The sequence below is a fragment of the Macaca mulatta genome, chromosome 10, assembly GCF_049350105.2.
Source record: "Macaca mulatta isolate MMU2019108-1 chromosome 10, T2T-MMU8v2.0, whole genome shotgun sequence".
In the NCBI taxonomy this organism is placed as follows: domain Eukaryota; kingdom Metazoa; phylum Chordata; class Mammalia; order Primates; family Cercopithecidae; genus Macaca; species Macaca mulatta.
Genome location: NC_133415.1, coordinates 117,051,397 through 117,077,268, shown reverse-complemented (window position 1 = coordinate 117,077,268; position 25,872 = coordinate 117,051,397). Strand labels below are relative to the sequence as shown.

The window sequence follows — 25,872 nt, the reverse complement described above, 5'->3', positions numbered from 1 at the left end:
TTGTAAGGTCATTGTCTCTCCTCCAGAGAGCTGCTTAGTGCATGTCATTTAAGGATGGGTGGATGGACAGGTGGATGAATGAATAAATGGGGACAGTCAGAAACATCTCTGAACTCCTGGGGCTGGGGTGTGTGGAGAGCCGTGGTCAGAGGGCTGCACACAGGCCATATGTGGGAACCCTGAGCTGGGGGGTTCCGGGCGTTCTGACACCACAGGGGCCATTCACCCAGCCCTGGACCAGAGCAGGAGACACGACAGTGTTTCATTTTCTTTAAAATGTGTTCTGACAGCCAGAAAATCTGGAGAATTAGGATGGACTGACAACTATTCTTTAAAAATCCACAAAATTACAAAGGTTATAGTGTCTCGGTGGGACGGTTGGGCCTCTTGCATAATGGTTTTCCTCCCGGAGACCCATCTGCTGAGTCCCAGGGGACCATAGGCAGCCCTTTCCCGGGAGGAAGGGGCCAATGAAGACTTCAGGGCGAGGAGGTGGCCAGAAACTATCACCCACCCTGCCTGGCTCCAACAGTGCCTCACACACATTCAGTCACTTCTCTGCAGTGAGGGGAGGGGAGAAAGACAGAGCCATGGTCTGGCCTGTTTTCTTCTCTCACTTAGGTACTGAGGGCAGCATCAACTTCCCTGTCACTGCTGTGAAGCCATTAGGGCAGAGAGCATCGTGGAAGACCACGTTCCCACTCAACAATCTAAGAGCAGCATTCAAGCATTTGTCTTGCTCCCCTCCCGAGTATCCCAGGAGGATCACCTGCTGCGTCCACGGCCCTTCCCTTCCCTTTCTTTGGAGCATGGACCTGCCCGCCAGCTCAGCCCACAGAACAGGTATAGAAAGTCGGTGAGCTGGGCACACATCCTGCTTTCCACTCTCTAGATCTCTGAGGCTAAACCATATGCCCTCACCCCTGCACCCCACTGGCAGCCATCACAGTACCCCTGGTTCCTTGCAGAGATAGTTCTGTCCCCACATTGGGTGATTCCTGTTGCATGTCTGAAATTCTGAAATTCTCCTGACAAATTCAGCAGAATAGACCAGCCTCCTCCTTGGAATACAGAAAGGACACCTCCATGGGGCATTATTTAACACATGTCTGAGAAGGGGTTCTCTTGACAGCTCTAAGCATGGGATACTGGCTCACTTCACTCCCAAATCAAAAATTAGAGCTACATAATGGATACCCTGATGAAGCAGCCATATCTGCATCCATCTGTTAAAAACTCCAGCATAAATGGAATTTATACCCACCCAGGGTAGAATCCAACAACATCAAGTGAGGCAAGCCAGAAGGGCCATACCCAGTGGCAGTTCCTTCCCTTGCAGGAGCCTCTATCCAGTAGTCCTTGCCAGAGGCACCCCCTGCCCTGGGTGGCAGGAAGAAGGGTTGGCTGAATGGCTATGCAACTGATCTTTTCCTTGATTCCATATCTCTACAGTCGTCCACTGAATAATTTGCAAGAAGGGGGTTGAGGAGCTACCATCAGTGCCTGCACACCCCACTGACACGCCACCACCTGACTTTTCTGGCAGCCCCTTCCAACCGGTCCTGAGCTGTCCACATGCCTGGTGCTGAACTCAGAGGCATGCCGCAGGCTGTCACAGTCCCCTGCACAGGGTTTGTGTGTTCACTGCCCTCCCATGCTGGCTCCTCACCTCACCCGTCTCCTGTCCTAAGCCAGCCTCTGGAAGGCTGACCCTGATGCTGCTATGGCTGTGTGACATTCTCGCACTGTGACCACGGCTCATCCCCTGTACTGCCACCCTCTTCAGCCTCCTTAGTCAGGAGATTCCACCTGCACCTGCCCCACTGTCCTCTATCTAGGCAGTCGACCCTTTCTCATCCTCTCACCTTCTCTGGCACACTTTACATCTTAGCTTCTCTATTCAGAGCAGTAACTCAGGCCCTATCTGCAAGAAATGAAGGGAAATAAGGAAATGACCCTCAGACAGAGAGATGAAAGAGCTGGTGATGCCACAAGAATCTGGGCACGGGCCCCTGGCTTTGTTCACAGAAGCAGCACTTTGAACAGCCGTGGGTTGTCCATGTAGGTGCCAAACTCTCTGAGTTTGTCATGCCTGGGCCAGGGGGAGACAAAAATCTTCTTACCCACCCCTGGCATGGCACCAGACATTTGCAGATAACACTGCATGCAGAGCCCCTGGCCTCAAATCAAGTAACTCTCATGCTCACATGATCTCAGGCCAGTACAGCTCTATGTGAATCCTCAGGGTTTGGGGTGGGGCAAGGGGAATGAGGCCAAAAACTGAATGACCAAGATAAATAATATTTTAATTCAATATTTAGAAACATCAACATGATGCAAAAAACCATGATAAACAAGATATCAAAACTTTAAATCAAGACAGGATCAATATTACTGACTCCTCCTTGTGCCTCAGGCTCCAGTGTGGATCAGCAGAGCACTGATAATCCTGTGGGAGCCAAAACACAGCAGAGGCGCTTAACGAGGCATCTATAACAGACCCATTAAAATGTACATTCTCGTCACCAGATTCAAAAGAAAAAGGTTGGGCTTTGAGAGTAAAATACAAGCACCCCCAAATGAAGTTCCCACCGCAACTGCATAGCCCTCCTTGCCTACACCCTGCGCCATCACCGTCCTTGAGCTGTGCCCTGAGTCACAGCTGGATCCTTGCTGGAAAGCATCTACATGCGAAAAAAAGAGAGGTCAGAAACTGGTATCCGGGAAGGCTTCACCCTAAGCCTGTTGTCAGCCTCCACGTCTAGCTGTGAGGGTCACCTGACCCTGGGACCTGGCTTCACCCAGAGAGTATTGGTGCGAAGTTCTAGAATTAGAGGGTTGGTGGTGGAGAACAGTGGCTGTAAGCACATGTGATATCACAGTTTGGGAGTGTCCCCGAGGGGAGATCTTATATCCTGGGAAGGTACAAGAAGGGCATGCACCATCTGCCTCCCCTTAGGAAGATCGAAATAAAACAAGGCCAACAGACTTCATAAGTTCCTGCCAGCAATCTCTGCTGTCAGATCCTGTAGGGATTCTCAGCCTGCCCAGGTAATAGCAGGGTGAACAGGGAACAGTTGCTCAGGCACAACACAGAGCCCAGATGTGATCATACCTCAAAGCAGGGAAGTGAGACTCTGGGGTCACGTTTTCATTTTGGTGGTTTTTTTGTTTGTTTGTTTGTTTTTGAGACGGAGTCTCGCCCTGTCGCCCAGGCTGGAGTGCAGTGGCCGGATCTCAGCTCACTGCAAGCTCCGCCTCCCGGGTTTATGCCATTCTCCTGCCTCAGCCTCCCGAGTAGCTGGGACTACAGACGCCCGCCACCTCGCCCGGCTAGTTTTTTGTATTTCTTAGTAGAGACGGGGTTTCACCGTGTTCGCCAGGATGGTCTCGATCTCCTGACCTCGTGATCTGCCCATCTCGGCCTCCCAAAGTGCTGGGATTACAGGCTTGAGCCACCGCGCCCGGCCCATTTTGGTGGTTTTTGTTTGCTTGCTTGCTTGCTTGCTTGTTTTTTGAGATGGAGTCTTGCTCTGTCACCCAGGCTGGAGTGCAGTGGCACAATCTTGGGTCACTGCAACCTCTGCCTCCCAGGTTCAAGCGATTCTCCTGCCTCAGCCTCTCGAGTAGCTGGAACTACAGCCCGGCTAATTTTTGTATTTTTAGTAAAGACGGGGTTTCACCATGTTGGCCGGGCTGGTCTGGAACTCTTGACCTCAAGTGATTCACCTGCCTCAGCCTCCCAAAGTGCTGGGATTACAGGTGTGAGCCACCGCGCCCGGCCTGGGGTCACATTTTAGTTTTGATCTACTCAGAGTCGCCGTTTTTCTTCCCTTAATTCTAAAGTGACCAGAGCATTGCTGATCCTAGTCCCCATTTTCCCTTCGCCTAACCTGGACTCTGGTGAGGATCAGACCCAAAGTCGTCTCCACGCTTCACGCCTGCAGCCAACGAGAGGCTTTCTGCAGGCAGCCACGGGGTGGGGCCCCAAGACAGGGGCTGCCCTCTCACGCCTCACCTTGCAGTGTCTGCCAAGAAGGTGTCTTGAGGTCCTGCAGCTGCTGGCCTTGCCTCCGTGTGTCCACCTCTGATTCAGCAGCTCACCCCGGAACTCATTTTCTGAGGGTTTGAAAAGCACAAGGTCAGAAAAGGAAAGCTTGGTGGGTGCCAGCCATGCTGGCTCAAGGGGAGAAAGTGAGAAACTTGGGGCACTTTTTAAAACATCATATATTCAACCCCCATTTCCTGGAAGCCACCGGAAAAACAGACAAGGTCATGGCTCCGCGGCCGTTTCAGGGACAAGAGACAACTTCTCTCTGACTCGGGAGCCTCCTCGGAGTCTTCCAGCACCTACAGTCCTCTGCACCGTTGTCCTAGCTCTGGTGCCGTCTCATGGAACATGCCTTGGGTGGGTGTTGGTTCCCACTGACAACCACGCCCACCAAAGATTGCTGGGACAAGGCAGCTGAAACCCACCTTGAGAAAAGTTGGCATTTCACCAACCTTGAAAATGAGCTGACTAATGAGTAATTATTCGCCTTACAACCAGATCCTTCTTCCCCTCAAAAGAAGGCACAGTACATATGCATTTGAAAAAGAAGATTGTTTTGCACGACTTCTCTGGAGCCCATTGATTGAAGAAAGTGAGATCCACCCATGGTCTCCAATCAGCTTTGCCTCCTGCAGGATCCCAGGGGCCTCAGCATGCTCTTTGCCCTGGTTTCCAGCATCTTTTCTCACCCTGTGTTTCTGCCTCTCTCCAGGGCAATGCCTCCAGTTAATATTTAATTCCTCAATAAATTCCCACGTCTAAGCAGAGGCTGAATGCATCAGCTGGACATGACAAAGAAATGCATTGTGTACCTATTCCCTGCACGTCACTCCCCGTTTCCATGACAACCTGCTTTCTACATAACTGCAGCATTTCAAAGGAAGGTCATTAAGTAACCAACAATAAAAACAGGAAATGAATATCCTTGCATTCTGCTCTGGCTTCGCCTTGGAAGTGAGTTTGGATTCTGCCGAAGGCACACTATTCCCACCCATTTTCTTTCTTTTCCTCGTGTTTTTGAGGTGCATCCCCAAACAATTTTTCTCTAGGATTCTGGCCACTCCTGGCCCCAGGCAGCCCTGTGGCTGTGGCCTCAGCATCCTCTTCTTATCTGGAAATGCTTCTATCCCAGTAAAGGGCTTCGATTACCTTCCAGAGCAGAAACACAGAGGAAAGCCGGTTTGGCCGTCAAGGAAAACCACTCCGATTCGGCACCTTCTCCGTGCACCTACTCTGTGCCTCCCCTCCCTGAGCTGTAAGTCAGTCGCTGAGATGACAGGGCTCCCACCGCATGCTCCGGTGCCTGGACCAGTGAGGAGGGAGCCGCGGGAGTTTCCCCATAGCCCAAGACCTCTAGGCCCCCTGGGTTCCATCTGCCACTGGTCATCTGCACTGAGCCAGTGTGAGGTGCCTCTAACTGGGACCCAGCCTGCCCACCGGGTAATCCAGTTCTCAACTCTGTGACAGGGATGTGGGGTATCGGGAGGAAAAACACCCGTCAGTGAACCAACAAGAATCATGCCAGCGGGGAGAGTGCTTCACACTTTGAAGATGGGGCATGGGGTTCTCCGTGTCTCTTTTTTTATGGTGACAACAAAAGCTGAGAGACAAGGCCCCGAAGTGCACAGGGCTCACTTTCCAAGTATCTGTCCCAGGAGACAAGACGCTGCAGAAACCTGCTCACTGGGCTGATTGGCTCAAGCAGAATTTCTTGTTACCGTTACGTATGTAAATGTGAAGACAACCGGGGCCCGTCTGGCTGACAGCTGGAGGGAAGGACACAAGGTCTGTGTGTTCCAGAGGAGACGCTGCCTCCCCAGTACGACTCCCCTGAGTCCCGCTCTGAGTCTCTCCTGCTTCTCAGAGAAGCCACATGGACATGAACTGCAAGAGTCTCTGCAAAGGGACCTCCAGTTTTGTTGGATTGGAGATAACCAGCTCACTGGGCTTCTCCACCCACACACACCCATGGGAGTCTGGAAATAAAGCCCTGGAATTCTTCATTGCCCACACGCTTATACTCCTGTCCCTAGGTCAGTCAGCCCTGGGCTCTGAAGTCCTGACCCCTGAGGCCCCACATCTACTGCACTAGGATCCCGGGGATCAACTGCTGCTCCAAAGAGCCACTCCTGCCTCCCTGAGGCAGCAAAGCCGCCGAGCTTCTCTGGGCAAAAGAGCAGAATGGCACCTGGTGAAACCCCTGGGATACAGAGCACACAAGTAATCAAAGTACATACCCCCAAGCTTAGAACCTCCTTTATGAGGACTCGAGGACCCGGCTCAACCTTGACATGATTTAGCCTCCCTTTTCCAGGAAATGTCTTGGCAGCAAACGACAATCACTACTAGAAGCCCAGTAAGGTATGCCAGTTCTTCTCCTGTGGCCCTCTTGTCCCCCACTGGGGCCTGTGTGTGGCCAAGCCCTGCCCCACGGGCTCAGTAGGCTCCGCCCCAGACAAAGCTCTCCTACCTGCTCTCACACAGTCGGCATCCCTGGCAGCACGTGGAGCCCCCGTGCACCAAAACAACATCCAGGGCCACGTGCTGAGGAAAACTCGCCACAGAAATGTGGAGGGTTCCACGGAGATGCCCCGTCCTTCCAGGAGTCACGCTGCTCCATGGACTCTGTGGTGGGAACAGGGACAAGCGTCCCCAGAGCTCACGCAGGGCGCTGCCGCCAACTCAGGCCTGGCCCGCAGGTCCCTACCCTCTCTGAGACTTCAGCTCTTCACCCATAAAGTGAGAGGGAAAGAATTATCTGGAGATGGAGAGACACACATGGACGAGCCTGGAAGTGAACCCAAGAGGACGTCAGCGCTGCTGCCATCACTGCGGACTTTCTTGTCGGGAATCTGAAGTGAAGTGGAGGTTTTCATCCAGACGAGCCTGTTTTCTTGGGTTATTAAGTTTCTCGTGAGTTAATCTGAATCCCTGCTCGTCGATGCAAATGGGAAACGGAACTTCGGAGACTGCAACACCCGGAGCACGGCACCCAGAGGGCAGCACTGGCTGGGACCCCTCTCTGGGGACCCGACATCTTTGCACCTGGAGTCCTGCCTGCTCAAGGTCACCCCATATCTGTCCCCACAGTGGCCCCAGACTCACTTGTGTGGAGCTCCGGTGGGCAGAAAAACCCAGTAAACAAACGGGGCCTGCTCCGCTGAGACCGACGCACATGGGTCCAGAGGAGAGGGAACCGCCCCTCATTGGCCGGAGACTCCAACACACGCCAGGGAGATGTGCAGAGCTGAGCTGCAGCCCCTGTCTGTCCCTCTCCTAACGAAGCCCTCTTTTTCCAACTCAGCATCACTGCAAACTGGAGACCAGCCTGACCCAGGCCCCAAACGGACATTTCCACTGAAAGCCAGTACTCTGTTGGGTTCTTCCCAGGCAGTGCTGCTGGCCTACCCCAAGGTTTCCTCCTGTCGTCATGGCAAGGAGAGCCCCCTTGTCCCAGAGCTAACACCCCAGCTGCCCGCTGACCCACTGCCAGCACACACTTCCTCCTGGCACGCACAGCCCCACGGGGGACCCCACACGGGTGACCATGGTTCTTTCATGCTGGCTGGGTGGCCTGGAATCTGGCCTGAACCCACTGCCTCCATGGTGTATCCCCTGGGCCTCTGGGTGGGAATCCCTGTGGCGGTTAGCTCTGATCCACTCCAGCCCTGGCAACCCGACCCCCTTCCACTGTGCGAAGCCTCCGCACTCTGAAAACAAGAACAAAACAACAGGCAGGCCGAGGGAGAGGCCAGGTGGTAAGTGTGGAAAGCCAAATGTTTTGGTCTTCACTCGGTTTTGCGTCTCCGGTGACTCGGGCTTTGGGGCCAGGAGCTTTACTGCCCGCCGCTCAGTATGCAAGGAGGCGAAGGGTAGTCGCTTGAGAGGAGCCCACACCTCCATCCTCCCATGCACCCCTCAGCCCTCCTCCAGCTCCAGCAAAGGAGGTGGGGTCTTGCCTCTCTGCTGAGCGGGCTTGTCCCTCTGGACTTTATTCCACCTCCTTCCCACTGTCAGTTAAAGTTCCCAGGAAGATCAACTCTTCCCTCCATTCTTCTGGAATACTGAAACACTCTTTCCAACTCTTCAACAGGCTTGAGGCATCCATGTTTAAAAACAGTCTCTCTTGACCACACGTCCCGGCCCGGCCCCCTCTCCATCTCCTCCTGCTTCATAACTACACACCTTGCTGACTCTTCCTCACTCCCCAGCACAGTTGGCCTCCACCCACATCTCTACTGAAACAACAGGCGGCTTCATGTTCACAGGGCATGTGAGGGCCCATACGCATCACCGCAGTGCGTGTCTGTCCCTCCTTCTGTGGCAAACACTCACCCCCAACGTGTCGGTCACCTGTACCAGCGCCTCCCGGCCACCCCATGTCAGACGCCCTCTCCTTTTTGCTTCCTCTCTGCCCACAATATCTGCTTCTCACGGGACTTGGGGTTTTCCTCTTCCCCTCTTCAGTCATCAGCTCCTAAGCCAGAACCTTGAGGGTCATCCTTGGCCCCAAATCCTGCCAAAGTTATTTTCTAAATCTCACCAGAATCTGACCACTTCTGACCTCTCCAGCTGTGTTGTTTTGTTCTGTTTGCAAAAACTGACAAACTCATTCTAAAATTCATATGGCAATTCAAGAAATATAGACTAGCCAAAACAATTTTGAAAAAGAGAAAAGTTGGAAGACATACTTCTCAATTTCCAGACTTACTACAAAGCTGCAGTAATCAAGACAATGTGCTACTAGCATGAGGACGGGCATGTAGATAAGTGGGACAGAATTGAGAGTCCAGAAATAACCCCCTCTACTGATGATCAATGGATTTTTGACAATGGCACAAAAACAATTTAATGGGAAAAAAACAGTCTTTTCAACAAATGCACTAGGACAACTAGATATCAAAAAAAAAAAAAAAATGAAGTTGGAACCCTCTCAAAAATTAACTCACACTGGATCACATATCTAAATGTAAGAACCTAAACTCTTAGAAAACACAGGGGTAAATCCTTCTGACTTTGGGTTAAGCAATGGTTTCTTAGCTATGACAACAAAACTACAAGCCATTAAAGAAAAAAAGTAATATATTGGACTTCAACAAGGTTCAAAACTTTTGTAGTTAAAATAACACTGATGGCCAGGCTCGGTGGCTCACGCCTGTAATCCAAATACTTTGGGAGGCCGAAGCAGGCAGATCGCTTAAGGTCAGGAATTCAAGACCAGCCTGGCCAACATGGTAAAGCCCCATCTCCACTGAAAATGCAAAATTAACCGGGTGTGGTGGTGTGCGCCTGTAGTCCCAGCTACTTGGGAGGCTGAGGCAGGAGAATCACTTGAATCTGGGAGGCGGAGGTTGCGGTGAGCCAATATTATGCCACTGCACTCCTGCCTGGGTAACAGAGTGAGACTCTGTCTCAAAACTAACTAACTGGCCAGGCGCAGTGGCTCAAGCCTGTAATCCCAGCACTTTGGGAGGCCGAGACGGGCAGATCACGAGGTCAGGAGATCGAGACCATCCTGGCTAACACGGTGAAACCCCGTCTCTACTAAAAATATACAAAAAACTAGCCGGGCGAGGTGGCAGGCGTCTGTAGTCCCAGCTACTCAGGAGGCTGAGGCAGGAGAATGGTGTAAACCCGGGAGGCAGAGCTTGCAGTGAGCTGAGATCTGGCCACTGCACTCCAGCCTGGGTGACAGAGCGAGACTCTGTCTCAAAAAAAAAAAAAAAAACTAACTAACTAACTAACTAAATAAATAAATAAATAACACTGTCAATAAGGTGAAAAGACAACCCAAAGACTGGGAGAAAATATTTGCAAATCATGTATCTGATAAAGAGCTTGTATTCGGAATAAAGAACTCTGATAACTCATAATAGGATTAATAACCCAATTTTAAAATGAGCAGAGGATTTGAATAGACATTTCTCCAAAGATAACATGGAATGGCCAATAAGCACATGAAGAGATGCCCAACAGCTAGTAATCCAGGAAATGCAAATCAAAACCACACTCAGATACCATTGCACTAAAATGACTGTAATTTTAAAGATAAACAGATAGTAACAAGTGTTGGCGAGAACCCTCATAGAATGCTGATGGGAATGTAAAATAGCACAATCGCTTGGAAGATGGCACAGCAGTTACTCAAAATGTTAAATATAGAGTTATATGACTCAGGAATTCCACTCTAGATATTTGCCCAAGAGAAATAAAAACATATGTCCACATAAAGGCTTGTACACAAGTATTTATAGCAGCTTTACTCCTAACCAAAAAGTGGAAAAACCCAAATGTCCATCAACTGCTGACTGGGTGATACGAAATACAGTGGCACTGTCTTTGGCAACAAAAAGGAAGGAAATTGCTTATACTCGCAATGATGTGGGTGAATCTCAGAAACATCGTGTTCAGTGAAAGAGGCCAGGGACAAAAGACCACGTACTGAACAATTCCATATTTATGAAATGTCCAGAACAGGCAAATTCATAGAGAGAGAAAGTAGACTCGTGGTTGCCTAGGACTGGTGGAGGAGAAAATGGAGAATGACTGTGAATGGGCATGGGGTTTCTTTCTGGGGTGATCAAAACAGCCTAAAACTGAGCTGTGACGATAGATGCACAACCCTATGCATATGCTAAAACCATTGAGTTGTATACTTTTAATAGGTGAATTCTGTGATGTGCAAATTACATTCCAATAAAGCTGTTTTTAAACAGTGCCATGTGGATGGTCAGTGAGACACTCAAGGGACTCTTGCTTAGGGCAGGAGGTCCCAGCAAGTCCCCCTTGGTTCTCCAGACGGGGTTCTGTGAGCCTGTGTCCTGGGCCAGCCTCTGGACCACTGCGCCTCAACCCCAAGCTGGACCACCTTGGATACCTGTCACTCCTTGCTCCTGGGTCCAGGGATACAGCAGGAGAATGGGTCATGCGAGCGACATGAGACAGGCCATGGAGGTCAGAGTGAGAGCTGTTGGGTCTACTTCACCCTCCCACTCCCCAGAGCAGTCAGCGCTGTATTCGTTCAACGAGGCCAAAGGCAGACGACCTGCCTCTGTGCAGCCAGGAGGCGTTGTGACCGTCGTGACTCAAGCTCACCTCCCACCTTGGCCAGCGCTGTCAGGATGTGTCAGCAGCTATCCATGCAGCTGAGCCGATGGCCAGGGCCGATCCCACCTGGTAGCTAACCCAGCAGCAACAGCCCCCCGTTCTGCCTGTGCGTGCGCGTCGGCTGGGCCTGCCACGTCCTGGGACACTGTGGCTGCTCCAGCTGCCACGTCCCCGGAGAGGGCAGGCCTTCGTAGCTTTCATCATACCTCATGCAGAGGAAACTGAAAAGAAGCTGGGCCCCGGGTCGAGTATAAACTTACATATTGCCATTCGAAAGCAAAAAAAAACAAACAAAACCACCTTTTTCCTACTTCTCCTCTCAATTCCCCATTTATCCCCTTCTTGCTGCTACTTGGGTTTAAATTAAAGCCTTGCAAGGCAGCAAGAAAAGGGTTAGAATAAAAATTTAGAAACAATTTAAGGCCCGCACGAAACCAAGCACAGGTCACAGTAGACTCCTGGGGGACCACAGCCCAGGATTCCGCTCTCTAGACCCAAAGAGCCTCTGACACCCCTGAGGTCCAGGCTGCACCCCCTCAAAGAGCCTCTGACACCCAAGGTGACACCCCGAGGTCCAGGCTGCACCCCCAGACATGGGGAGGTAAGGCCCCAGGAGGCAAACAGACTCACATCCATGTCACATGGCTCCTGGAGGAGGCAGCAGAAGAACTAGGTCCAGCATCTGTCTCTCAGAGTTCGAAGCGAGGTCCCCGCCCCAGTCTGAGGACTGCCAGGGTGCTCAAACACAGCTGTTCCTGGACCTTTCCTGGCCTGCGGGAGGAACCTGCACCGGGTGAGCAAATCAATGTCTCAGGAGGCTCCTTCAGGGTCCCTCGACCAACGGTGTGGGCAGTGGTTAGAGCAGGAACAAGCACAGACACATGTGGACAGCGCAGATATGGCCCAGCCCAGACAGCGACAGGAGGACTTGTTTGGGAAGGTTTCATACCATTGTGTCTATCTGCCCCAACTTGGAAATAAATTGTAAAACCAAGATGAAAAATTCAATAGAAGACTTGGGAGATAGTCAAAGAAATATACTAGAAAAGAGAACAAAAGGACAAAGAGGAGAGACAGAGGAAACACTGAGCGAGGTCTGACACCCGATTTGGGAGTTCCAGAAAGAAATAATTAAGAAAATGGGAAGGAAAAGCATAAGTTAAAAAAAAAAAATTCCCCAGAACTAAAGGAAATTATATTTTTAGATTAAAAGGCCCATTAAGTGCCCATAACAGTGAATAAAAAAGACCCACATCCAACCAAGCCCAGCACTATAAAATTTTAAAACACCAGGAATAGAAAAGACACCCTAAAAGCTTTCAAAGGGGGAAAAAGTCACAAATGAAACAATAACTAGAATAGGATCGCATTGCTTAGGAGCAGTGGGATGTTCACAGACAGCAGAGAAAGCCTCTTCCCGATTTTAAGGGTGTTGACATTCAACTTCAGGGCATACCCTCTATGCCCAGACAAAACATTGATCGCGGGAAGTAGTGGATAAAAAAAATCCAGATACGCACAGTCTCAAAAACTGCGCATTGAACACTGAGTAAGGGGAGTGAGGCCAGGGCGGTGCCTGCGGCAGGAGTGGTGATCATTATCTACAAGAAAAACAAACCACAAAATCTTGTATGAGATATAACACTGGTAAATACTGCTTGGTCCAGCAGTGAAACGTTGAAGATAACGAAAGATAATGCTCAGTGCTACAAAGGAAGCTAGTTCTGGGGCCACAGGGAGGCCAACCAGCCCATTATACTTGGGATCGTCCTGTCCCACACCTCATGAACCCCACAGTCCTGGGCAACCGACCAGTGAGGCTCCCTAGCACCAGAGCACTTCCAGGGGAGAAGGTGTCCCCACCAAGGCCTAAAACAGAGCGTGGGGCTGTCCTGTGGAGAGCCAGAGGTTTGGCCTGCAGAGAGGGGCCCAGTAAGGGGTCAGCACGTGTGTGGGGTGAGGAGGGCGCTGGTGTGGGGAAAGAGGTGGATCAAGGAAGTAAACATATTGAAGATAATGGAAACCAGCTTTCTCACCGTTGGAAGAGCAAGTTATGCCTGCGGGAAGGCAGAACTTCAGAGCGAACCCTGTGTGGGAACTGGAATCAGAGGTGATCAATGCGAACTTGTGTTTTTCAATATACATCGATAGATGGAGAAGGAAATACAGACCTAGGTGAAAAAGGGTGTGTGTGTAGCTGTGTGTGTAACTGTGTGTAGCATGTAACTGTGCATGAAGCATGTGTGTGTAACTGTGTGTGTGGCGTGTGTGTAATTGTGTCTAGCATGTGTGTAACCGTGTGTAGCATGTGTGTAGCATGTATGTGCATAACGGTGTGTGTAGTGTGTAGCATGTGTGTAGCATGTATGTGCGTAACTGTGTGTGTAGTGTGTGTGTAGCATGTGTGTAGCATGTATGTGCGTAGCTGTGTGTGTAGTGTGTGTGTAGCATGTGTGTAACTGTGTAGCGTGTGTGTAGCGTGTGTGTAGTGTTGTGTGGCATGTGTAACTGTGTGTCTAGCATGTGTGTGTAACTGTGTGTGTGGCGTGTGTGTAACTGTGTGTGTGGCATGTGTGCATAACTGTATAGCATTGTGTAACTGTGTGTAGGGTGTGTGTAGCATGTATGTAACTGTGTGTAGTGCGTGTAGCATGTGTGTGTAACTGTGTGTGGCGTGTGTGTAACTGTGTGTAGCATGTGTGTAGCATGTATGTGTGTAACTGTGTGTAGCATGTATGTGTGTGTACACACATGCGTCTTCCCAGCCGTGTCCACTAGAGGCACAACACCCAGGTCTCAGGCTAAGCACCATTTTCTAATAAAAGGAACCCGAGTTCCAGGCCCCAAGCAAGAAAGGCAAGAACAAGGAAGGACAGTGGAGCTGAACTGAGGCTATGGAAGCCTCTGTACTGGTCAATCAGGGACAATCTGAGCATCACAAGAAGGCTTTAGCCCGTGGGATAAAACAGGAAATAATGAGTCTATAGAGACATTCATCAAAATCAAGTGATGGTTTGTTGAGGATGGAGATATTTCCAGAGTTTCAAAGTACCTTCCCCCCAGATATTTATGAATTGCAAAGGGAAAATGACTGGCATTTCCCTCTGGCATAGAGGTGCCGGGATGCCCCAGCGAATCCAGTGACCAAGTCAACATTATTAGTTCAGGGACAAGTGAGCGTCAGGCGAAGGGAGAACCTCCCACTCGGGTGTCCCTGCATAACCCAAGTCCAACCACAGGCAACACTGGACACACCACACTGAAGGGCATTCCACCAAATGACGGCTCAGCACCCTTCCAAAAGCACGAGGTCGTGAAAGATAGGGACTGAAACGACTTCGGACGAACGAGACGCCAGGACCACGCACAGCACGCGGCTCCTAACTCACTCCCGAATGGGTCTGAGGACCAGGTGGCTGTGAGGGCGGGGCTGGAGCAGGGGAGGGCGGCCTCTCTGTTGGAAACACCCACCCACATGTCCTGGTGATGGCCTCACATCAGCAACACGCCCTCAACCGCTCAGGAGAAACAGCTGGGCCCGTCACCTGAAACATTTCTGTGGCTTTGAGATTGTTTCAAAATGTATTTTTGAAAATAATGAGGATGGGGGATTGCGATTTAAGTAACCAGTGGTCAGTGGAGGCCTCTGTGAGAAGAGAAGCTGGGACCAAGGAGGATCCTGAGATGCCTCGTCCGGGCAGGACGCTCCACCTCCCTCTGTCCCAGGACTGCTGCTGGAAGACCCTAAAGTCCGTGATGTACTCGGCCTGCTTCCAAAGCTGGCTGGACAGGTGCTGGCCCCAGCCCCACCCAGGTTTCTCTCGGGGATGGCTGGCTCTGTTCCTGGGGGCCTCCGGGAAAGCCCAGGGGACCAGGCACCTGGGAAAGTCTGACAAGCTTGGAAATTTCCATAAAGAAGGTGGAACCCATGCCCTAGAAACGACGGGTCCTATGGGGCTGAGAGGAAGGCGGAACAGGACTCCCTCAGCCCACACTGGACCCCCCGCATTTGCCCCAGCCCCCAGTCTTTCCCAGCAGCGGCTCCAAAACAGCCCCACTAGCTCCGGAGAGGGTGCCCTCGTCCCCGCCCCCGAGTGCCTCTTCCACTCCACACGCTGGAGGGCCACAGCTGCAGGGGCTTCAGCTACGGGGCAGGAAACACAAATGGGACCAAGGGGGAAATGAGGGCAAGTTTTGCTCTTTTTCTTTCCTTTTTTTTAATCTCTGGAATCCAGAGAGAAGTGAAATGAAGACTTGCTGAGTGGCGCAAAGGCAGACCAGCTTTTGCTGAGTTTAGGTGAAAATGAGAGAAGGGAGAGGTGGGGGCAGGGAGCTGGCAGTTCTATAGCTTTGCACATTTCTCTCATTATTTTGCTTCTAAATCAGCCTCGCTGGTACTTTCTCTATTCAATAAAAGCCAAATGCAAGCCATGTCCTCTAATCTCTCCAACAGCAGCTCACTGCTGAGAAAATAATACAGATGTAACTTCCAGCATCACACACTTTCTTTTCCATTTATATGCAAATAGTGACCTTTCACCCAGGCTGTCTCAAAGAAGTGTTTCCTTAAAAATGCAAATAGCATGTTGCAGGCAGTTACTGTGACTGAGTCTTTCTTATATTATTATCATTATTTCTTTTAACCTTACCAACGCTGTAAAAACAACAGCTAAACTGCTCTGCAGTAATAATGACTTTCCAACCAAATCACAGGACGGGCTCTCCAGGCGGCCTGTCATCCCCGGCTGCCAACAGGGGAGGAGTGTGCCCAGCCCGGGGCAGGCAGTGTGCTGGGAGGGACACCAACAGTGTCACATCCATCCCTCCCAGGGGTTCCTGGGAGAGCCGTTCAGCCGTGTGACCAGGCCTCACACCCAGGCCGGGTGCCCGGAACCCAGGCGGCACCAAGCAAACCACTCCACGCTGCTCCATGCAGACACACGCAGGATTTTCCTTCTGGGGCAAGAACATCCTCAGCTCCAAGTGGGGTTCAACCCTGTGACCCCAGTCCAGCACATTCGCCCCACACCCAGGACAAGGAACCCAGAGGGGGGACCTCCAGAAATAGGTGGCTCGCAAGAGCCCACCCAGGGCAACAGGAACGATGCTACAGGAGGAGAAGCCAGGGAGTGGGGAAAGGACACAACTACAGGCACTGGGGTAAGGGGCTCCCTCCTGCTCCCCTGACCATCTCTCCTGACTAGGCCAGGCCACAGGCTGGGGAGAAGCCCACAAAAGACACCCAGTCTATCAGCCGCACCTGCCCACCAGCCCACCTCTGTCTGTGGCTGCTGCCTCCAAGGGCTGCTCGAGGCCTGACCCTCCCATGGTGCTCAGGAGGGGAGGGAAGGGGGAGAACACAGAGAAAACAAAGGCAGTAAGAAGGGGCTGCGATGGAAACAGGCCTGGTCCAACAGGTATTCCAGATGCAAGATAAGAATTAAGAGGGTATGAGGCCAGGCATGGTGGCTCAAGCCTGTAATCCTAACACTTTGGGAGGCCAAGGCGGGTGGATCACTCGAGGGCAAGAGTTAAAGACCAGCCTGGCCAACATGGTGAAACCCCATCTCCACTAAAGATACAAAAATTAGCCAGGTGTGGTGGCACAAGCCTGTAATCTCAGCTACTTGGAGGCTAAGGCAGGAGAATTGCTGAACCCAGGAGGCGGAGGTTGCAGGGAGCCAAGATCACGCCACTGCCCTCCAGCCTGGGCAACAGGGTGAGACTCCATCTTTAAGAAAAAAAGAAAAAGAGGGTATGGCCAGAGCCAGTAGGGCTGGGTTGGCCTCGCAGGATCAAGAGGTCCCGCTCTGGAATTCTGCTCCAGCATTTTCGTTCCTCTGTCCCAGAAATTTTTCTTAGAACCCTACAGCTTTCCAGCCCAAAAAGAGAAGAAACTGCCATCTCCTTCTTCCTTAAACCCACATTTCACTGAGGCCTTATTCCCACGAGGACGGGCATCCCACATTCCCTTTCGGGTCTGCCCACACCCTGGCTCATCCCCAGTTCAGAAAGGAGAGGGCTCGAGGGAAGCTCCAGGCCTTCACAACAGTTCTGTTTTCCTCCTCTAACCCCAGGCTCTGCCTGCAGGGCTCCTGCCCACATTCCTGTTTGGGTCGGGTGAGCCCAGGCCGCTGCTCTCTGGTGGCCTCAACTGCAGCCCCAGCTCCGGGCTCAGAGCAGCCCTTCTGCTGCTTTTCAGGCTTAGAAAAATTATGGGGGGCGAGGGGATGTGTATGCTCATTTCCCAGCCTGGATGGACAGTGGTCAGTAAACGACGCCAACACAGAACACATCTGGGGAAAACACACACTTTACAGACACCAGAGGCTGCCTGGGCTCTGAGTGACTGGGCAGGAAGTGGGTGGCCAGCAGGAGGGGCTGGCAGGGGAGAACTCACCAGGTCCAGGAGGTCCCAAGGCCATCAGAGGGCTCTCCAGGAAGAGGAATTGGACTCTAACTCTTAGATCAAAGTGGGTTTGGGTTCCTCCAGATGCCAGAGGCGTAGGGAGTCAGCCAAGCACAAAGGCTCAGACCCTGGGGATGAAGGCAGCTCCACATCCAGTAGCAGGTTCTGACTTAGAAGCTGCATCTGCGATTTGCAGCCAGACAAGCCCAGGTCGCCAGGTGGATGACGCTCCACAGGGAACCACAGGGAAGGGGTGTAGGGCCCAGAGTCCTGGAGCTGATCCCCGGGATGGGCTCCAGGCAGCCTCCTAGGGACGGCTTCCCTGAATGCCACTCCGCAACAGAGCCACTTTGTCTTTCCTGTCAGGCTGATGCACCTGGGAAGTCGACTCCCTACTTACAGGACTTACCGCTAGATAAGGGAAGGCAGCAAGCTCACAGCACCTCATAACTCGTAAAAATTGGGCAAATTTAGCCGGGCACCGTGGCTCACACCTGTGACACCAGCACTTTGGGAGGCTGAGGCGGGCAGATCACCTGAGGTGAGGAGTTCGAGGCCAGCCCGGTCAACATGGCAAAACCCCATCTCTACTAAAAAAAAAAAAAAATACAGGCCGGGCGCGGTGGCTCAAGCCTGTAATCCCAGCACTTTGGGAGGCCGAGACGGGTGGATCACGAGGTCAGGAGATCGAGACCATCCTGGTGAACACAGTGAAACCCCGTCTCTACTAAAACTACAAAAAACTAGCCGGGCGAGGTGGCGGGCGCCTGTAGTCCCAGCTACTCGGGAGGCTGAGGCAGGAGAATGGAGTGAACCCGGGAGGCGGAGCTTGCAGTGAGCTGAGATCCGGCCACTGCACTCCAGCCTGGGCGACAGAGCGAGACTCCGTCTCAAAAAAAAAAAAAAAATACAAAAATTAGCCAGGCGTGGTGGCACACACCTGCAGTCCCAGCTACTCGGGAGGCTGAGGTAGACAGAATTGCCTTGAACCTGGAGGCGGAGGTTGCAGCCGAGATGGCGCCACTGCACTCCAGCCTGGGCGACAGAGCAAGACGCCATCTCAAAAAAAAAAAAAAAAAAAAAAAAAAATTGGGCCAATTTGTCTATGTGTGTCATGGGGAGGGAACAAACACCTCACAGCCAACCACTCTGATGCGTTGGTGACATGGCTGGGTCATGGCTCACCAAGGCAAGGGTTGGGCATGGCCTTCATGGAAATAAAATGAGGAAGCACAAAACTCTAAATAAGCCAGCCAGAACAAAATCAGACCACTGAAGAAAAAAAAATGACTGTAAGAGGTATCTCTTTAATGTGCATTCATAGTCTAACATTTTATCTGGGCAGACATGATCTCAAATAACCAGAAGGCAGGGCTCAACCTCAAGAAGGAACAGAGAGGAGGAAAAATTCAGAACCACTCGATTGAGCATTTAAGCAGCTTTTCTTCCCAACACAAGTCTCCTTCCAACCTCAGAGCTAAAATGTGGATCCTCCCCTGGTCCAGACCAGCTTTGAAAACTCCATGTGCCGTGTGGACAAGGGGGCCCCTAGGCAAAATTGGGGTGTCCCCCTGAGGCCCAGCGGGTCCTAGACTTGGGGTGGCCTCATTGGGTCCAGCTGCCCCAGACTTGGGGTGGCCTCGTTGGGTCCAGCTGCCCCAGACTTGGGGTGGCCTCGTTGGGTCCAGCTGCCCCAGACTTGGGGTGCTTTCCTCAGGCCCGGCACCCCCAGAGGTGGTTGCCTGCAGGCTCTCCCGGGAGGCAAGCAGGGACACCCATCAGCCTGATGCAATGTCACAGCAGAGACACTACATCCGGAGAGCGGGATTTCAAATGTGAGACACATGAGAGTAAAGGTAAGTAAAGGAAGGCCCAGGGGCGGCATCTGTACCGAGCCTTGAAAGAGAAGCAAAACTTCAACTGCAAGAGATGAAGGGACATAGGGAGGCACGTTAGGGAATCTTGGGTAACAGCCCAGTTTGGGACGGAGAGTAAGGTTGGAGGGCAGGCTGGGGGCAGGCTCCACGTGTCTCCCAGGCAGTGAGGAAGAGACACGAGGGCAGTAAGGGTCACACTGTGGTCTGCGGGCAGCTTGGGGCACTGGGAAGCTCAGAGCCTGGCGAGCAAGTGTTCGGTCAGCAGTAACCGGGCAGGCCGCTTTGAACCATCCCTGGGATCCCCGGGACGGTAAATACCCTGGGAAAGTCAGAGCCGAGAGGGAGCTTGTCCCCCAGCTCTAAGTCTTGTGAAGAATGGGCAGCACCTTCAGTTAGGAGCCACTCGGGCTGCCGACAGAGCATGACTGCTAAAGCCATTTGATTTTCAGAATTCAAAAAACTCTGTAGGTGTGAAGACCCAAGTCTAGCTTTGACAAGCTCAGCAAGGTGCACACAGGGATTGGGACGCGTCTGGGGACCGGCTCACCGTGGGTTTGTGGGTCTGGCTCACTGGGAGGCCACCCCAGGCACCTGCTGCTGTCAGTTTGTGGTCCGAGAGTCTCAGGGACCTTCTAGGGCCTTCTAAAGCAGGCCCTGGGGCACATGGAGCCTCCAAGCTCCCGCTCAGGCAGGGCAGGTCAGCCACTGGCAGCTCTGAGGGTCCCTGGGCTGGGGAGATGTGGGGGGTCCCCCAGGACAAGGTGAGAGGCTCTAACCGCCCTGACCCAGGGCCCCCTCTTCTCACACCCCTCCTCTGATGTGTGGATCGCAGGCAGCAAAATGGGAAAAAAAGAAGAGGACCCAGATGGCTTCTGCCCCAGCCCTCAGACCACTGTGGAACACGATGGAGGTGTGAAGCCAGGCGTGAGAGAGAGGTGGGGCCAGCAAGCTCATCTGTCAGCAGCTCAGGCCATATGGTGCCTCCACTTTTCCTCCCCAGCATCTAGGTCCCAAGTGCTCACCCCCACCTCGCTGGCCACCCTGACTCATGCCGAGCGCTGCAGCCTACTTCCTGAGGACCGTCCAACCTGCACCCTCCTGGCACGGGCCATACTCCCAGGCCACGGTCCCAAACAAACCCCAAGGCACAGCGAACATATCCAGTCGACTCCGAGCAACTCCACGACAAACCACACACTCAGTTGCCTGAGCACAAAGTCACCCTCTTGAAGGCTGGGGCTGCTGAGTGGAGGCTCCCGGTGCTGCAGGACGAGGGATGGCAGGAGGGCCACAGACACCCACAGCTGTGTGGACATCCTCTCTCCTCTGCAAGGCCTGGACTCCAATCCTCGCCAAGGCAGATGTACTCAGCCAGGGCAGATTAAAGCATCCTGAGTTGCTTTCATTCCCGATTAAAATAACATTGCAATTTTTAAGTACAAATTGTAAAATAAAATTTTAAAAAAAGGATGAAGTGATGGGTGAAACCAATCTTCCCACAAGGAAAGCTCCTAATGGCATTAACCGTGGGGAGAAAAGATCACGCTTGTATCGGGTTGGTTCCACCAACACTGAAGATAAACAGGAAGACATTTTCAAACTCTGCTTTCCACTTGCAAGTATCCATTAATCTCTTCTCTCTGAAGCAGGCTCCATGGAAGCCTGAGATCAAAAACATTTTAATTCAGGTGAAATTCCTCTGGCTTATTTTTGTTTTGAGTTTTTTAAAGTGACGTTTGGGGAAATTTTGTCTGAAAGACAGAAAAATGCTGGGAACCTCAAGAGGCCATGGAAGCACATTCCCCCCAAGGCCCCAGCAAACACTCTGGGTGGGACAGTGGGCTGCCCCCAGCGGGGTTGTCCTGAAGCGGGGGTGGGTGCCGTGGTCTCCAAGGAGCAGAAAGCCCACAGGGGAGCAGCACAGCAGCCACTGCTCTCTTCTCTTCTGGGAAACACAGCGTTTCTCCGTCTGACTAATCTAATGATGCTGGTTCCCAAAGACCATTTTCCTGTAAACTCACACCACAGAATTCCTGTTAAAATTACATCGTAGACAACTAACTTCTGGTTTATTCATGAGTGAGTTCACAAGGAAAATGCAGAGGGGGAGGATCTAAGATGAGGAGGATGGGAGAGAGGAAGAAAGAGAAGATCCCCCCGGTCCCCCGCCGCACCCTGCTCCACTCTCCCGCCGGCCTCTGCAAGAGAACAGGCAACAAAAGAGGGGCTCTGAGATGTGTCTTCCAGCACTGGGACAGGCAGAGCATCCACTCTCCAAGATGCCTGAGTGAAATGAAAGTCTGGCTGACCATCCAGTGCCTGCCTGCCCACAGTACCAGGTGACGGCCAGCAGCCCCCACACCCCACAGCTAACCCCCGACCCCTGCTCCAGCTGGGTCAGTTCTCTACCTCCTCATCCACTCCAGGCCTGGTGCTGGCCAGTGTTCTGGTTGTTCCTGGTCTCGTCCCCACCCTGAGCCCCCACAGAGGGACTGGGTGGCCCCAAGCCCTCCTCAGTCTTTTCCAAAGTAGACGTGCCTTTTGCACGGAGTCCATCCAGGAAGAGCTCAGCCCCCAGCAGCCTGCCCAGAGCCACCGAGCAGCTGCTGGAGGCCCCAGGTTTCTCTGGCACTTTGTCAGTTTTCAGGAACCTCTCCTGCTCTCTCTGCACAGCACTGGGTTGTGCAAACCGGCCTTCCGAGCGGCGCAGCCATCACCAGACTGAGCAGCACCCGGAAGGCGGTCAGTCAGGCCTCTGACCCCATCTCCGTCTCCCCAGTGCAGAGTGGTGTGGGGTGTGGGTCTCCTCTGCCCCCCACACCACCACGAATGTCATTGTCTGCACATTCAGTGACCCCAGGCCAGAGAGGAAGGGAGTGAGTCTCTGGGCAGCACCAGGGAGAGCACCCACCACCTCCACAGCCAGGGGACAGGCCGAGCGCCAGCCACCATCCAGGCTGTCTGTGGAGCCAGCACTGCCGTTGGTCAGCTGCCAGAGCTGCCCAGCGTGCACCCCATGGCCGCATACCCTCTACCAGCCTCTCCCTGACATCTCTGGGCACTAACAGAGCTTCCAAGCAGAGGCTGCTGCAACCCCCAGACCAGAGCAACTTTGCATCCCGCACGGCTAGACGGGGTCATCTCAGAGAGTTTTTCGCGCTCACACACCTGGGGCATTCAAGGCAGTGGGTGATCACTGCCTTTGCCAGAATCTACCAATGGGGGGCCAGAGCTTTGGCTCCGAACAACTGAGGCCACCTCCAGAGCTGTGGGCAACGACTGAGGGTCACACCAGCCCCCGAGTGGCACTGTGGACAGAAGCAGCCCCCCTGCCTTGGGTAAGCTCCCAGGCCCTCGGGCGGCTCCAGAGTGGAAAAGTCTCTTTGTCCAACTCTCCGTGGCTCCTGCACAGGCTGCTGGATCAGAAAACACTCCTGTGAAGTTCGTCACCATCCAGGTGCCCAGGGCCAGGGGCCCCTGTAGGAGTCTCAGTCTCTACAGGACAGAAGAATCCAGAAATCTGCCTCCTTCTCTTTGAAAACAAACTGCCCTCTAAGCCCTGACCCAGCCTCCTCTGCACAAGGAACAGCTACCCAGGGAGACAGGGCAGGGTCCTGCCCCCACTGGTAGCAGCACCCAGGCTGGTACCACAGGACTCCAATCCCTGCTCTCGTACTCTTTTGTTTACTGTTAATTAACAGGGCCATATGGAAGGAGGCGATAATCACAGCCAAGGACCAATGGGAGGGGAGCCCTGGGTGGCAGGGAGCCTGGGGGCCGAGGGGAGCCTCCCTCAGTCAGCCCTGGGTGAGGACACAGCACCCCCACTCCCCAGGCCACAGTGAGGCCAAGGCAGGCTCTGCCAGCACCTCAGAGGAGACAGAGCCAGTGCACACCCCTCAGCACCAAGCGGGCCCCCCCAGGCCTGCCCCAACATCCCTCCCACCTTTTGTGCACTCAGCCACTGGCATTGGAGGTGTCCTCGGGTTTCTGTGATTTTAAAAAAAAAAAAAAAAAAACTACAAGGGCAAAATTCTCCACCTCCCTCTCCCAAAAGGATAATTATAATCACCGCTGTCATTACCATCGTTATCGTGACAGGACCCAACCCGCCTGCAGCCACAGAACCCCCCGCACCACCGCAGATGTTTTGTTTCCAAAATTAAACACCCAACTTTACCAGCCAATGATGTCCACTGATTCAAAGGTGATGCTGAGACAAGCAAAGCCCCTGGTGACTCAGAGGAGCAGTGAGAGCCCACTGCTCCAGCACAAAGCCACCAGCATTTGTTTATTTTCCTGGTTTGTGAATTCGATGGACAGAACCAAAGTCCACGGCCCCAAAACTACAGACAATGGCATTAAGGTGCTCAACGCCTAAACCAACTTCTTAGCTAACCCTGATTTTTAGTTTTAAATACAAAAATCCAGTTACACTACCACCATAGCCAACCACACTCCACAGCCTCACGGACACGCAGCGAGAAAAGGGGCTGAGAAGCGGCCGATGTTTACTTCTGCATGTCTGTCCCACAAACGCATGCACCCTAGATATTGATCCTTAAGTTGAGAAATGCGTGACATGCAGACAAAACGTTCACGTGAGCCCCTCTACTCAGTACCTTGGGTAGGGGTCACACGTGACACACCCCAGACTCTGAGACCCCGCTTCAGAGGGGTCAGTGCCCTCCCCAGGTACGGAGCCGCTGGGTCCCACGGCCACAGACATATCCGTTGTTCCTCTTCCAGAAATGCGCATAAAGTTTCTTGTTTTGATATGCACTCCCCCTCCCCTAATGTCTCCTCTGTCAGACGCACAACATGTCCCCTGGAATCTCAGAGGAGCATGAACAACAGAGAGGCAGGAGAAAAACAGCACACGGCAGGCCAGGGAGGAGAAGAAAGCCCCCGTCCTCCAGAGCAGTTTCAAAAAGCCATCCTCAGACCTGCTTTTCCTGCAAAGAGAACCTTCATCTTAGAAATTAACTCTGTCCGCGCACCCTCTCCCTGTCTCTGTCCAAGAGGAAAAGCCAAGCATTGGGTATCTGCCTTTGTCAGAAAGAACGTAACATTGACTTACCTTTCCCCACAGCTATTGTCTGTCCTCTTTCAAAATGACATCACGGAAAGCAATCATGAAATTTACATGGGGGGTGCAGGGTGGACTGGGGGAGGAGAGGGAAGGCAGCTGGCTCCCGTACAGCGGTCACATGTGGGGAAGCCTGCGTGCGGGTTTCAATTAAATATCTTCTCCCCTTAGTGTGCGAACTCCTAAGCCAGCTAAAGGCGACGTCTCATTTACTTAATGACTGCTCTCATTAGCAGCAGTGGCACGGGCTGGCGGAGGAGGCTCCTTTGTAAATACGCTACCCATGAACCCTTGGGGCTCCAATATATCTGTTTACTCTCTGAGGTGAAATAAATTTACAGTATAGCATCAGAAAGATGGATCTGCTGAACTGGGGGTGAGAGGTGTCCCAGGCCAGTGGAGCCCTGTCCCCTGCTCTGAGCCTCGGCCAACAGAAGGTGCCTACATTTGTCCACCCTGATTCATAATCAATGTGCAGCATGATTGAATTTTTTGAAAAAGCAAAACACACAAAAGGGCAGAGAGCATTACAACCACCACATTCACCCCCCTCTGCTTTCTCTGCCAGTGGTTCAGTCCAATAATTCCTAATAGCAGCAACCGGAATGACAGATGCCCGGGGTTAGCATGGCTACAGCGAAAGTACTTGACAATATTTATTGGTGGTTAGGAATATGACCTACCGTCATAAAGAACGGGCTGCAGAATTTATTACTCAGATGAACCGGGAATATTACATACTGGCTCATCTGCATATTCAAGTACCCGTGACTTAAATGGATACGTATTTTTTAACGGCATAAAAGGTAACTATAGCCACAGACCAAAAAACAAAGTCATGCACACAAAGAATAGATCAGGAAAAGACATTTTTCTGTGGTCACACTTTCCCTTTCACTTTAATTTTTACAATAATAAAAACCTTCCCAAAGAGAACTCAGGGACCCCTGAGGCCTGGGTATCCCACCCCCTAAAAAGACTGAGTTTATTCCAACCAGAGCGAAGCCCAAGTTTTCTGCTCTTTTTCTGATTCTTTTACAAATGGCCTGAAAGGAGCTATCCAATGAAAATCAGGAAGAGAAAAATCCATAACACACACAATGGAAGTGCCCACCCACTCTCCATGCAGCCTGACTGTCTGCCTTCTCATCTGCCAGTTTGTGATTTTTTTTTCCCCACATTCAGGGATAAATGTAGGAATTTCTTAAGTAAGAGTACTCAAGGGCCAGAGTATTCTTGTTTGCGGCCCAAATCTCCTTCTTGTACTGATAAATCAGGCAAACAATTGTCCATTATCATAATCAGAATGTTAGAAACAAAACTGTGAAACACAAGGGTG

General features: G+C 52.2%; 1 protein-coding gene across 2 annotated transcripts in view; it reads right to left on the bottom strand.

Annotated features, from left to right (window-relative positions):
* The window catches only part of MYT1 (myelin transcription factor 1), an 80,752-nt gene extending 55,940 nt beyond the window's left edge, over window positions 1-24,812 (bottom strand). For both annotated transcript variants that reach the window (XM_015148545.3, XM_015148548.3), the window contains exons 1-2: window positions 24,525-24,812; window positions 4,019-4,119 (exon numbers count right to left, since the gene is read on the bottom strand). The gene's annotated coding sequence lies outside the window, so the exon portion shown is untranslated. The remainder of the gene's footprint in view (window positions 1-4,018; window positions 4,120-24,524) is intronic.
* Between the last annotated feature and the right edge of the window lie 1,060 nt (window positions 24,813-25,872).